Here is a 13,550-nt window from a genome sequence, read left to right on the forward strand (position 1 = left end):
AAAACAAAGAAAATGATTATAGTTTAAAGACATTGAATTGCAAAATATGTTACTACTGTTTTATTTTTCACTAACATAAAATACCGTGTTTTATCGCGTGATAGCTATTAAAAACATTCTTCAAGGCCCTCGTTCTATAACTACGCTCATTGTTTTCACGTGTCATTGAACATTGTAATGCCGCTGCAATCCAAGTGAGCAGGTCTTCAGTACCCTCAGTAATTCGCGAAATTGGACGAAGTTCTCCAATTTAAACGGAAATCAAGCTGGGTCAAGAATTAATCCTTATAATGACTGGAGATTAGCAAAAACTAAAACCACTTTCACTACCCGTCACAGGACGATGACTTTGGTGGGTGGCTTTACTTACAGCACTTTAATTCAAGCGAAAAATATCCTATCATTTCCTGTTGTCAAGATGTATTTAATCTTCGTTGATGTATCCTAAAGTACCGGGCACAGATTTGTCGCCAAGAGCGTCGATGCTATCGATTGCAAGCACTCTATGACACGTGCGCCTCAAAGACGTTTCGCAGTTGTCCTTTTAGATTCAAATACGTTGCTGAACATAGTCGGAATTTTTCTCTCGTTACAGTAGTTTACAGGCAAATTAATCGTATGTTTTTGCAACAATTAACTTAATTTTTTCCTAATAACTTATATTTTGGGAGTTTTATTGTACTGGAAAATCTTTGTTAGGAATTCCGAAGCAGTTAGTTACCGTTAACATTTATCGTCTATGCTTACGTGATATTTAAAGTTGCATTTAGGCATATTATACTCGTGTATACTCGAAGAAGATAGCTTCAGATATTTTTAATTCTACGGATAGAAACTTTAAAAAAACTAACTTTAACAGTTAAGAAAAACTAACTTCTCATGTTTTCCCCAAAAAGCAAGGCCTTCTGGTTATTAATTTGTTTGCTTAATATTAATAATTTAAACGCGCAACGCTCCATACCTCTAAATTCAAATTTCGAGGAAATACTAGCCATAACTTCTTAAAGTCAGCTACATAGTTTACAAGGATTTCAGTTATACCTGATACTGGACCAATAATTGCCAAAATGATTGTATATTCTTTGTAACTTCTATCTAAATGTGAAATTATTCACAGTTTCTTAACCAAAGACACCGAAAATTGATATAAGTTAGTAAATCTTTTACGAATTTTAGAGTATTGGAATTTCAGTGTATTAGTGTGTTATTAGAAGCATTTGTGTAATTTAATTTAACTTTACTATATAAAAGTTAATATTTCTTAAAAATATTGTGTGTGAATGCTTATTTATCATGTTTTGCAGAAAAAATTAGAATATTTTCAGATTAATATATATAATTTTTATATTTTTATTATTAAAGACTTCCCCAGCTTTGCATTTTATAAATGAATATCAAATAAACTATCTTCCGATTTAATTGGGATTAAAATAGTCAAATTAACACAAACACTTATAATATAGAAACATACATAGTATTCATTAGCATGAAACTAACATTTTTGTGCTTGAAATCGTGTAAAAACGCTTCTCAGTCTTCAAGGTTATTCCATGACAAGACTACCGATTATTGGGATTTCGACGCGGCTCCAAATTTAGGTGGGAGAAATGATTATTTGGAAACACAGGTGCCCTTCATGTGCAATGTACATACAAAATGGCGTTCCTTTCCAATGTACATACAAAAAGTCTTCTTCACAGAATTCTTCTCTTAGTCTGTAGAGACATTAGGTTAATTGGAAAAGCCGGCTAGGTGACAAATTAGCAACCGCCTTAGCCGGGAATCGAACCACGGGCCTCTGGAATACTGGCCCAGCGTGCAGAACCACTACACCACGAAGGCACGCCAAGAAGGTGGGAGAAATAACCTTATAAGCCGATGCAGTTTTTGTTTTAGTTAATTAAGAATTCTGGCTGGACTAAATTCCTTCCATAATTGGGTTTAGAATCACAAACTAAAAATATCGATAACTTAAACTAAAGCACTAATTATTGTTCGCAGTGGGTCTCCAAAGAGTATATCTGTATCAAAATGCCTAGCACTCACAAAAATGTCTAGTATTTAGGCGTAGTCTTACATCGTATACTCAACTCTCTGTCTGAAATGAAAATAATCAAGAATAAGCTTCAAACACTCAATCGATTTCTATAACAACTGCACAGATCTCTATTGTGTCTATTTTCTTAAGCTGTGGGTGCTTCAGGGTGAGATCTCTGATGTACAATGGCAATGGTCAGACAATTATTCACAACACAGAGAAAATTTGCTCTCCGGTCAGTAGAACATATCTCAGTTCTCAAATAAGTTAGACATTAGCACTAGGACGCTTATCGCCACTACATCTTGTGATACAGCAAGAAGCAGCTTACGTTATTGCCCTAGCAGGAAGAATGGAATTTAACCACTGCTGGCAAGTGAAGTTCGTACCCACAATTTCTAATGAACTACATAGATTAAACACACATATTAAGTAAAATGCACTAAAATACTGCCCACTTTCTAGAATAACTGGAGATGTTTCCACTGCGGAATGCCACTCAATGTCGCTATGGAAAAAGTGGCGTTTCATAATCCAGTATAACTAACAACCAGAAAAGAGTGCAAGCCATCGAATGGGATATGAACCCCTAAATACCAAAACTGATCTATAATACTATCACAAAAAAACAGAGCTGAATGGTGCAGCGGTATAGGCATCCCCTACGGTGGTGAGAAACAAAAGCAACTCCAATCCATCCAAAGGCCCTTCCTTTTGAATTATTTCTGAGCTTATAGAACAACCTCAAATGCGTCACCGCATCAGTTCACCACTAGCATCACCCTGTTTTTTGTTGCGGAGCAGGAATATATAACGATTTCAATTAAGAAAAGATTGCAAAATTAAAATGAGATAGTAGCTGCTACCTCCTACACCTTATCAGGTTCAATTTTCCGTCTTACTTTCTTTGGGAACATGCACAGACCTGACTCGGAACAGGGAGCTTACTAAAGCTATGTTCAATAACTGTGGGAAGTAGACAAGATACACAAGAAGGGTATACAAAACCCTTTATTTTTCACTCTTTACAATAATTTCCGTACTTCGGAATACAGAGACCAACTACTTGTGGTCTGAACGTAAGAATAAAAATATAACTAAACTCTAACTTAACTTTGGAATAATAAACCTGGAAGATTGGCCTTATATTAACAGGAAGCCGTATGTAGTACAGAGAACTGTTAACACTACAATACGTTTTAAAATTATAAAGAGGATTAAACCTCTGGCCTGGAAGACAACCAGCAACCGAGTAAAACTTCTAAGGCAAGCGGCCTGCTTCGACTAACTCCTTCCTCTCTCTCGCTTGGCAAAAAGCCACAACTTAAGTACTTGGCGGTTGCCAGACAAATTTTGCATAAATAAGTTAACGCTTTTAATTCTGGCCGGAAGTAGAAAATAAGAAGTGATAGTAAAGATTTAAAATAAAATAAACGTTAGTAAAACTTAAGATCCTTACATACTTCCCGCCAGAGTTAATTAGTTTGAAACTGAGGTCTAAAAACGACCTTGTTGAAAACTTTTAGCTCTAGAATCTAACGCGAGGCCAATCTTTTACAAACATTTCTTACTAGAAACTAAAAATTTAAAAAAAAATTTGTTTTTTCAATAGCAGCTCCATGGACACCCAATTTTTCATCTGTACTGCATCTAAACAGGAGCTTTTATTCAAATCTGGTTCCTTCCAGAGATCTGGAAGGAAAACTAGTTTAATGAAATGTTACACAATGAAATGGCAAGTAACATGCATATTTATATTTCTCTTAACATTCTTATTTCATTCATGACTATTTTAATTATCTCTCCCCGTGCTCTCTGACATGTGTTGTAAAAGAACACCAAACACGAATGTGTTTATGTATACGTGTTCAACACTGCCTCCTACAATCAAAACACTAACGTGTTAAAATTCAACATGACAAGACCTCTTAACACACCTTATCTTCAACTCTAAACCCTGAGGTACTATTCTGAAAGTGGCTAACTCTGAAGTGTAGCGTCAGAGAGCCTAACTACATTCATTCAACCTTTAACACATATTCACCATAATTTGGTCTTTTTACAGTCACACGAATAAGTTTAAAATTTTTGGCATTACTTTCACTTTTACCATATCACAGTATCACCCTTTCTTAACATTTAAAATAACAGTTCACATTGTATATAAGAACATATTAACATGACGTTAATTTTACGCATTTTAAAACATACATTAGTAGTACATTGTTAACTTCTATTCTTTTCAAAGCAAGTGCCAATTCTTCTACATTGAAACACTACATTTCAAAAAGTCTTTCAGACTAAAACTTCTTTCTTGCCAGAATTTTTTAAATAAAATTTATACAATAACTTTTACAATATTTAAGTATTTACACATTCCTATTATACATCAACTTTAGTTTTACGCGCGAGTAATTGAAAAACATAATACCAAAATAGGTAACAACTCATTTCTCGCCTTTTGGCGATAAAGGTAGACCTCACATGAGGTAAAACTTCTTGAAATCTGCCACTTGCAGTAAGAATGAAAGATTAACTTAAGTTTGCAAAGTAACATAAAATTTTACTTATCTTTGTGATATTCGGACATTCTTTTCTGAGCCCAGTCCTGGAAGGTAGCGGAAATTCTGGTTTGATTTATCCTCCTTCTTGTGCGGGCTCGCCCTTCAGTGCCTTCCTCTAGAAACTTTCTTTTTCCTCCAGTTCGGTCACCCTTGAATACCTTCTTTTTCGCCTCTGCCTGTGGTCTTGGCCGTTTGATGGCAGCTGGTCTTGGCGGAACCGGGACACTTCTTTCGCGTTCCTGCTTGGACCTCGTTGCTGGCCGTTCAAATTTTCCTTGTAACTTTTCCTCCGCCGCTGGTGGCCCTTCCGCAGTTCGGCGACATTTGCTGCGGAGAGTCCTGTCCGATGAGTCGATCTTCCGTTTGGAAGCCGGATTATAGTTGCCGTTATTTCTCCTGGCTTTCTTTGCATTCCTCGTACTTCTCCCTTCTTCATTCTGGGAGTGTTCGTGAGCTCTCTTTTCTGGACGGTGGAACGGCTTCTTTTTCTTGTTAGCTTCAATTTTCCAACGGGGAAACTTTCTTTTCAATTGCTCCTGCCTCCTAATGGCTTGTCCTTGTGCTTGACGTTGTTCCACCTCTGGAGCTTGTGCCTGCCGTGTCTGCCGTGCCGGATCCTGCAAAAGATCTATGAAAATTTGCATTTTATTACGATCATAGTAGAGTTTTATTTGATCAATATTTGCGGAGCAGGTTTCACCATTTCTGGCTTTTAACACCACTACAGCGTGAGTTATTTTTTCTATGACATATGGTCCTTCAAATCGTGGAAAAAATTTGGCAGTTTTATCTTCTGGTGCTGAAGAAAGTGAATGCTTAATTTTTAACACTTCATCCCCTACTTTATAAGTTACTCCCCGTCGTTTCAAATCATAATAAAGCTACTGTTTTCTCTGTGCTACTTCAGTATTCTTTTTTGCTTCTTTAATTAATTTTTCTATATCACCCATTTTAAATTCTGGGGCTCTTTGTTGCACATAAAATAATTTATCTAACGGCGTTATAATCTTTCTGCCTAAAAATAACTCAGCAGGAGTTTTGCCCGTTGTATCATGTTTTGCGGTCCTAAGGACGAAAGCAAATTCATTGACATAGTTATCCCAGCTTTTATGAAAATTTTTAACATAACTACGGATAATTTTCACTATATTTCTATTGACCCGTTCCGCTATATTTGATTGCGGCCGATACGGGACCACTTTTAAATGGCGTATGCCCAGTTTTTGGCACATGTCTTCAAATACATTACTCACAAATTGAGGACCATTATCCGATATAACTTTTAGGGGCGCCCCGTATTTTAAAATATATTTATTTAAAATAGAATCAGTAACTAATTTCGCGGAGGCTCGTTTTAAGGGAACAATTTCGGTCCACTTACTAAAATGATCAACCATAACAAGGAGATAGCGACTTTTATTTAACTGACTTTTTGGGAAAGGGCCCAATAAATCGATGCCAATTATTTCATTTTGAAATTCAGATTTAATACTATTTAGAAAACCGGCCGGGCGGAAATTATTATAATTAACTGCTTGACATGTTGGGCAGGACTGGACATACGCCCTTTTTAACTTTTGCAGTTCAGGAAAGTAGACTGCCTCGCGTACGCGTTGTATAGTTTTTCGAATACCAGCATGAGAAGCTAAAGGGCTGTCATGCAACTCCTGCACGATATTTAATCTAAGACTAGCTGGAATAACAGGTCGAAATTCATTGTTGGAATTCGTAGTTTTTGTATAAAATAATAGGCCATCTATTAGTTCGTAATGGGCCGCCCTATTTCTTATCGCCACAATATCTTGGTGGCTAAAATTTTCAGGATCCTTTAAATACTCATAAATGCTTCCAAACTCAGGATCCTTACCCAGATCGGTTATTACAGTTTCTCGGGAATTTATTGTACATGCAGTGAGCATTGCCACCTTTACAGTATTACCTTCTTCATCTATTTTAATTCTGGATAGGGCATCTGCTACGATATTTTCCTTTCCGGGGGTATGCTTGATTACCAGATTATATTCTTGTAGCTTGAGTGCCCATCTTATTAACCTTGGGGATAAGGTTTTCCCTGAATACAATCTAGTTACCGCCGCATGATCAGAGTACACTGTTATTGGCGCCTTTCCAAAATAGACTCGGAACTTTTGCACTGCTAACAGAACTGCAAGTGCCTCTCTCTCGGTCGCGGAATAGTTTCTTTGTGTTTGATTTAAAGTTCGGCTAAAAAATGCCACGGGCTGCTGATTTTGCGAAAGTACCGCTCCTACCGCATAATCCGAAGCATCCGCTGAAATTTCTAAATTCTCATCCTTTTCAGGAAATTTCAACACAGGGGCTTGCGTTAATGCTTGTTTTAATTTTTCGAAAGCACTATTGGCTTCGGCCGTCCACGAGAATCTTGCCTTTTTCCTTTTTAATTTTAACAATGGTTCAGCAATAGCTGCAAAATCTTTTATAAAGGACCTATAATATGAACAAACTCCTAGACAAGAAGAGAGCTTCTTCGCCGTGTTTGGAGTCGGATACTTTTGTACAGCGATTATTTTTGATTCGTCTGTCTCGATTCCTTTCTGAGATATTTTGTAACCTAAATATTTTATTTCAGGGGCTGCAAATTTACACTTTTCGACATTAACTTTTAGATCGGCCTCATTTAATAAAGGAAACACCTGTCTTAAATCCTGTACATGTTGGTCGAGATTATCACTAGTAATAATGATATCGTCTAAATAGATAAATGTGGACTTTCCAAGAACAGGCCTTAACACAATGTCCATACATCGCTGAAATGTTGCCGGTGCCCCTGAAAGGCCAAACGGCATACGCAGAAATGCATAAGTGCCAGACTTGGTTATAAAAGCAGTCTTAGGCACGTCCTCAGGCCTAACCCCTATTTGAAAATAACCAGTCGTTAAGTCTAAAGTCGTCATATATTTGGTCGATGTTATGTTCCTTAGAATTTCTTCAATAATAGGTAACGGATATACCGGATATTTAGTTATGGAGTTTAATTTACGGTAGTCAATCGCGAATCTCCACCTTTTTGGATGTGTCAATGGATAGTCATTATTTTTCTTACATAAAACCACCGGGCTAGCATAACTACTTGAGATGGGCGTTATGATCTTTTTACGTAGCATATCGGTGATATGCCATTCTATAATGTTATCCTTATTCTTATCATACCGGTATGCTTTGTGGCGAACTGGCATTGAATCTCCGGTGTCAATACTATGGTTAGTAACCTGAGTAAAACCTGGAATATCACGAAATAGCGAAGCAAATTCACTTACCACTTGTCGGATTCTTCGTTGCTCTTCATTAGGCAGGTGGTCAAGGTGTAACATCGGCGGTTCAGCCTTTTCTTCTCGAACTGGTTTCATCGTCAGCTTAAGGGACGCTTCATTAAAATCCAGCGTTGCTTGTGCCTCTGAAAGAAAATCTATTCCTAAGATAATATGTGCTTGCAGATTCTTTACTATGAAAAACATAACCTTTACTTGTTCGTCCTTGATACGGATGTATAGCGGTAATTTACCTATGCACTTACATCTTTCTCCTTGCGCAGCTAACACTGTCGTATTATCGGAATTATATATGCGATATTTACGAAAATACTTCCTAAAAAAATCTTCTGCCACACAGGAACACTGCGCGCCTGTATCCAGGAGTGCGGTGGCTGGGATATTATTCACCAAGACTTCAATCTTCGGAAGAGTCAAATTTTTCACCATTACTGTATTTAACTTGAAGGAAGAGGGGTTTTCTTGGCCTTCGGATTTCCGCACCCTCCCGTCAGCAGAAATCAGTTTTAGTTTAAATCCTTTTTCGTTTCCATGCTTTCCTTCTTTTTCCACTGGCCTTGAGACTTTTTTCCTGGGTTGCTATTGAAATGTCGACGTTCGCCGGCTGTTTTTGAATGCTCGGGTTTCCTTGCCCACTGATTCACTTTGCTTCCGTCACCGTGTGCTTGACTTTGCTGTGGTCTTGGCGCACCAAATTGGTTTCGTTGTTGATATTGGCGTCTTCTTTCAATGTCCGCCGTTCTTCTACTTTCAAACTGGATTGCTAGCTCAAATAACTTTTCCAGTGTAGTCGGATTCCTGAATTCAATAAAGTCTTGCACTTGGGGAAGTAACCTCGGCAAAATCACTTGAATTATCTCAAGATCCGGACGGTTTCCATACAAGAGTTTGAAGGCGTGAATTTTTCTTAAAATAAAGCTTGAGAGATTTTCGATTCTTTGCTGATATATGCTGAAAAGCTCCGTTTCTAATTTCCGTTTCTAATTCCTTTACGACAGGGAAGGCTTTTACTAGGGCAGTCTTGAAATTCTCGTAAGTATAGGTGGGATATCCTGCTTGACCCAAGAGACTTCTGCCTATACATTTGAACCAGTTAAGCGCTTGGCCCCTCAAAGCGCTGGTAGCTAAGGTAACTTTTTGAAACTCGTGCACGGGGTAGAGCATGAAGTGGTCATCCAACTTTTCCAAAAAACTGGTTACCGGTGAGTTTCCATTAAATGTTGCTTCTGGTTTCATCGAAGCGCGCATGGTCTGGACGATGTAACCAAATCCTTCCAGGGCGGCAGCTGGCATTTCTGGATTCTGAGCCGCTTCTGCAGGCAGCACAGGTTCTTCTTGAAACTCGGCCATGGTTATTCTTCTTCGTTGGGCGCCACTATCAGGTTCAATGTTCCGTCTTACTTTCTTTGGGAACATGCACAGACCTGACTCGGAACAGGGAGCTTACTAAAGCTATGTTCAATAACTGTGGGAAGTAGACAAGATACACAAGAAGGGTATACAAAACCCTTTATTTTTCACTCTTTACAATAATTTCCGTACTTCGGAATACAGAGACCAACTACTTGTGGTCTGAACGTAAGAATAAAAATATAACTAAACTCTAACTTAACTTTGGAATAATAAACTTGGAAGATTGGCCTTATATTAACAGGAAGCCGTATGTAGTACAGAGAACTGTTAACACTACAATACGTTTTAAAATTATAAAGAGGATTAAACCTCTGGCCTGGAAGGCAACCAGCAACCGAGTAAAACTTCTAAGGCAAGCGGCCTGCTTCGACTAACTCCTTCCTCTCTCTCGCTTGGCAAAAAGCCACAACTTAAGTACTTGGCGTTTGCCAGACAAATTTTGCATAAATAAGTTAACGCTTCTAATTCTGGCCGGAAGTAGAAAATAAGAAGTGATAGTAAATATTTAAAATAAAATAAACGTTAGTAAAACCTAAAATCCTTACAACCTCACCGGCTCATCCGCATGAAAGTCATCCAACTAGCAGAAACAACATCTTGCTATGCACTAGAAAGAACAGATATCAGGTTTTTCCGAAGATATTCACAGATGGCTCCGGCATAGACAAGGGAAAAGGATGCGCCATAAAATTCCATCTCAATAACCATGGCACAAAAAACTTCAAATTTCATTTCCATATAGAAAACAGTGTATTTCAATATATTTATTTCGAAAATGTTCCAGGCAATCAACGAAAGCATACGTTAGAACTGCCCAAGGACATACATCTACACAGATTTTTCTCTCAGCAATGTATGTAATCGCGAAACAAATAGCAAATCGCCACTAGTTCAAGAAGTCCTCCAGCGCCCAAGACCAACATTTCTTTATAACTTGGATTAAAGCTCATGTTGGCCACAAGGGAAACGAAGGGGATGATTTATTATCCAAAGAACAAGTCCAGAGAATAAGTGCCATGAAAATAAACATTCCTTGTCCAACTTTCCACCTGAAACTAAAACTTCACAATGCAACCAAAGAATCATACCAGCAATGGTGGGACGCTGCCAATACAGAGAGAAGTGTTTACAAACTCTTCCCCAAAGTTAAATCTACTCCGATTCATGTTATCAGACAGATCTCGTGGTTTATCAGGGGGCACACCCCCTTTCCCTCTTACTTTTATACAAGGAATCTCTCTTCAACAGAATCCTATTCATCTGGAAAAATTGGATCATCTTTTTCCCTGCCCGTTAACAAAGTCACTTCGTCTTAAGAAGACAAATTTAGAAGGAGATTTATTCCCATTAGGGTTATGCAGTCAAAAATAAGCACTTAATAATACTGCGACTTTCTGCCTACCAGAAGTAAAGAGCTATGCAGCGCAAATTAGTCACGCAAAAAGTGCTTTATCAACAGCGAAAGAAATCTATTAATTACACGTACAATATTTGCACGTGCAACTCCACAGAAATCCATCTCTAAGCAACGAATGACCAGGTGTGATGAACATGCAGTCATTTCGTACATAGTTAAATGCCCCATCAGCCCAACCTCGCAAACATATTACTTAGGCAACGTTGTAATATATTCCTGTTGTAGCCATTCCGTGTACACGGTGTTTAAGATATAATCCAGACAGTGGTGTAAATGCCTTACCTGCCGAAGTCCGAACATTGAAACTAGAAATTTGATGACGCCGTAGAGGTGGCAGAGCTTGCGATGTCGGTTGCACCAAATAACAATAGCACTCGGCACCAGAACGGCACAGTTGGCACCAGGAAGGTGATGCTAAAATTTGGATAGCTAGTGTAAGAAGCCTATATTGCTTACTCAGAGTAGAAAATAGGTTGCGTCTGCATTTATACCTAACCTAACCTAATACTGAATTTTCAAAATAGTAACGAATTGTAGTACAACCAGAAAATTAAACGCATGATGTCCTATCTCCCGGTGCAGGATCTGAAAGCTACGCTATGGTAGTAGCGATTAAACTCATATAAACTACTATCTAAAACATATGTTCGTTTTCTTCTAAATATGTAACTGGCAGTAGATATAAAATTCTGCATTTCGTGTAATCTTAGAATGAGTATAGAAATTATGCTATAAAAAGGAATTACTAAATTATATGTACGTAATGTGAAATGATAATGCGCATTGACGTAGAGAAATATTTCAAACGTTGTTATGCGCAACGTAGCATTTACATAACAACAGAATGAAAATTGCAATAATAAATATTTGTAATAGTATGCAGTACATTAATTCAATACGAATGTAATGATACTGGAATGCCGAAATGAGTTTGCAATAGTACTTAACATATAAGCATGTATATAGTACGAAATGATAATGCGTAATAATATTAGAGTAATATGTAATAATAATTATATTTATTGTAGCTTTCACAAAACAACATGATAAAAAGTGCAATAGTAAACGTTCCTAATAATATTCAACATACTAATAATATATCACTAGAAATATAATGCCAATATGAAACGTAATAGTGTACATAATATGAAATGTTAATACATATACTATAAAATGATAATATGCATAGGTATATTGCAATATTGTAATGGAATTGTGACATTTAATATAATAACATGATAAGTTGCAATAGTAAATGTTATGTCCGTCTGAACTGTCATCTCTGTCTCATCCGTGGCTAACAGTTTGTTGACACCCCACGCTGGCATAGCACTATAGTAGAAGTACCCTTAAACTAATAGTATTCATTAAATAAAATTATCTGTTTGGTTATTTGAACGCTGGAACTAGTGAAAGCATTTATAGCAGTTCTGGGTTATAAGTGCTTTTTTCTACACGTGGAAGAAGCCATTCCTCTCTAAATTTTTGTTTCAGCTTAGCAGTGACAGAATAGGTAATATGGCTGGTAGTATAAGCCAGTTTCAAGTTTTGTGAACAAGCTTTTGTATAGTTGTTTTCTCATTTTTTCCTATGTACAGAGTGAATACGAGCATTTTCCCTTAGAAAGGCTCCCATGACGGCATCCCTTTCTTAGCAGACAGCATTCCCGTGCTTTTCTATAAATCATTAAACAAGCAAACAATAAATTTCAACCTCTAGGACACTGAATCTTTTTTCTTCCTAATATGTCTTATACTTATAGTGTTATGTATTTATATTTATGTTTTAGCATACTGTAACTCTTGTTATCTTATGTTAAAACGTAAGTACAGTCTTGCAATAAGGCCTAAAAAACTTTCATGCATAGATATAGGTTAACAAAAATGTACTAAGACTGAAAAAAAACAACCTTTTTTTTTAATTTTTGAAGACGAATCATGTATAATAATTTTTTAATGAATGAATGCCTTAAAGCTAACTAGCACTACTCAAACGGGCAGATATTGTATATAATATAGTGTTTTAAAATTTATACAAATCGAAATGCCAGAGCGTCAGTAAAATATTACTGCTTCTTGAGTAATATTTTTCTGACGTAAAAGATACCTTCAGAAAACTGTGCTAGAAAGTAGCAAACATTTGTTGTTATGGTTCCAAGATCTTTCTTTTGATGGTATCTTCTATAGTTTTGATTAATGTAAAATATTTTGCTTGGACTTAATTTAGCTAAGAGAAACATTCTTTTTTCATTAAAAATTATTTTTTGTACAAGGTATCTAGAAAAATTTTATTTTAGTAGGGTTTTACTAAATGTTGTCATTTGACAAAAACTGTTACAGAACGCAGGTCTACTTCATTTGATTCGTTTCTTAAACTACCGGCATGGACTTATCCTGCGACTATAGACTTCTCTTTCTATACTATAGACTTCAGAAGATCTTTAATGTCGCAAGAAGTTAGAAAAACCTCTATGTGATCTTAGAAAGCACTGAATCTTGAACGTAGTGCTCGTAAATATGGTAACAACTACAAAGATGAGATCGCGGTTATAATACCGTACCATCATGGACGGTGGCTGTTTTCCTCAACTTGCTGATTTGTCATTATAATAATTAAACGTAACGGTCGTTGTTTATCTCGTCATCAAATGCGCTTGAAATCGTGTCTTCAGAAGTTTATTTCATGCTTTTTTGTGAGATTTTAATTCAGCATTCAGATCTAGGTCACAAGTCTCACTGATATTATTAGTCCAGAGGGGCTTTGTCCCAGAACTATTGTTTTCGTTTTGCGATTTTGAGTTGAATCACTAT

This window comes from Stegodyphus dumicola, chromosome 1 (assembly GCF_044657685.1).
Source record: "Stegodyphus dumicola isolate Sdum_Otavi_A_Nest chromosome 1, ASM4465768v1".
Classification (NCBI taxonomy): domain Eukaryota; kingdom Metazoa; phylum Arthropoda; class Arachnida; order Araneae; family Eresidae; genus Stegodyphus; species Stegodyphus dumicola.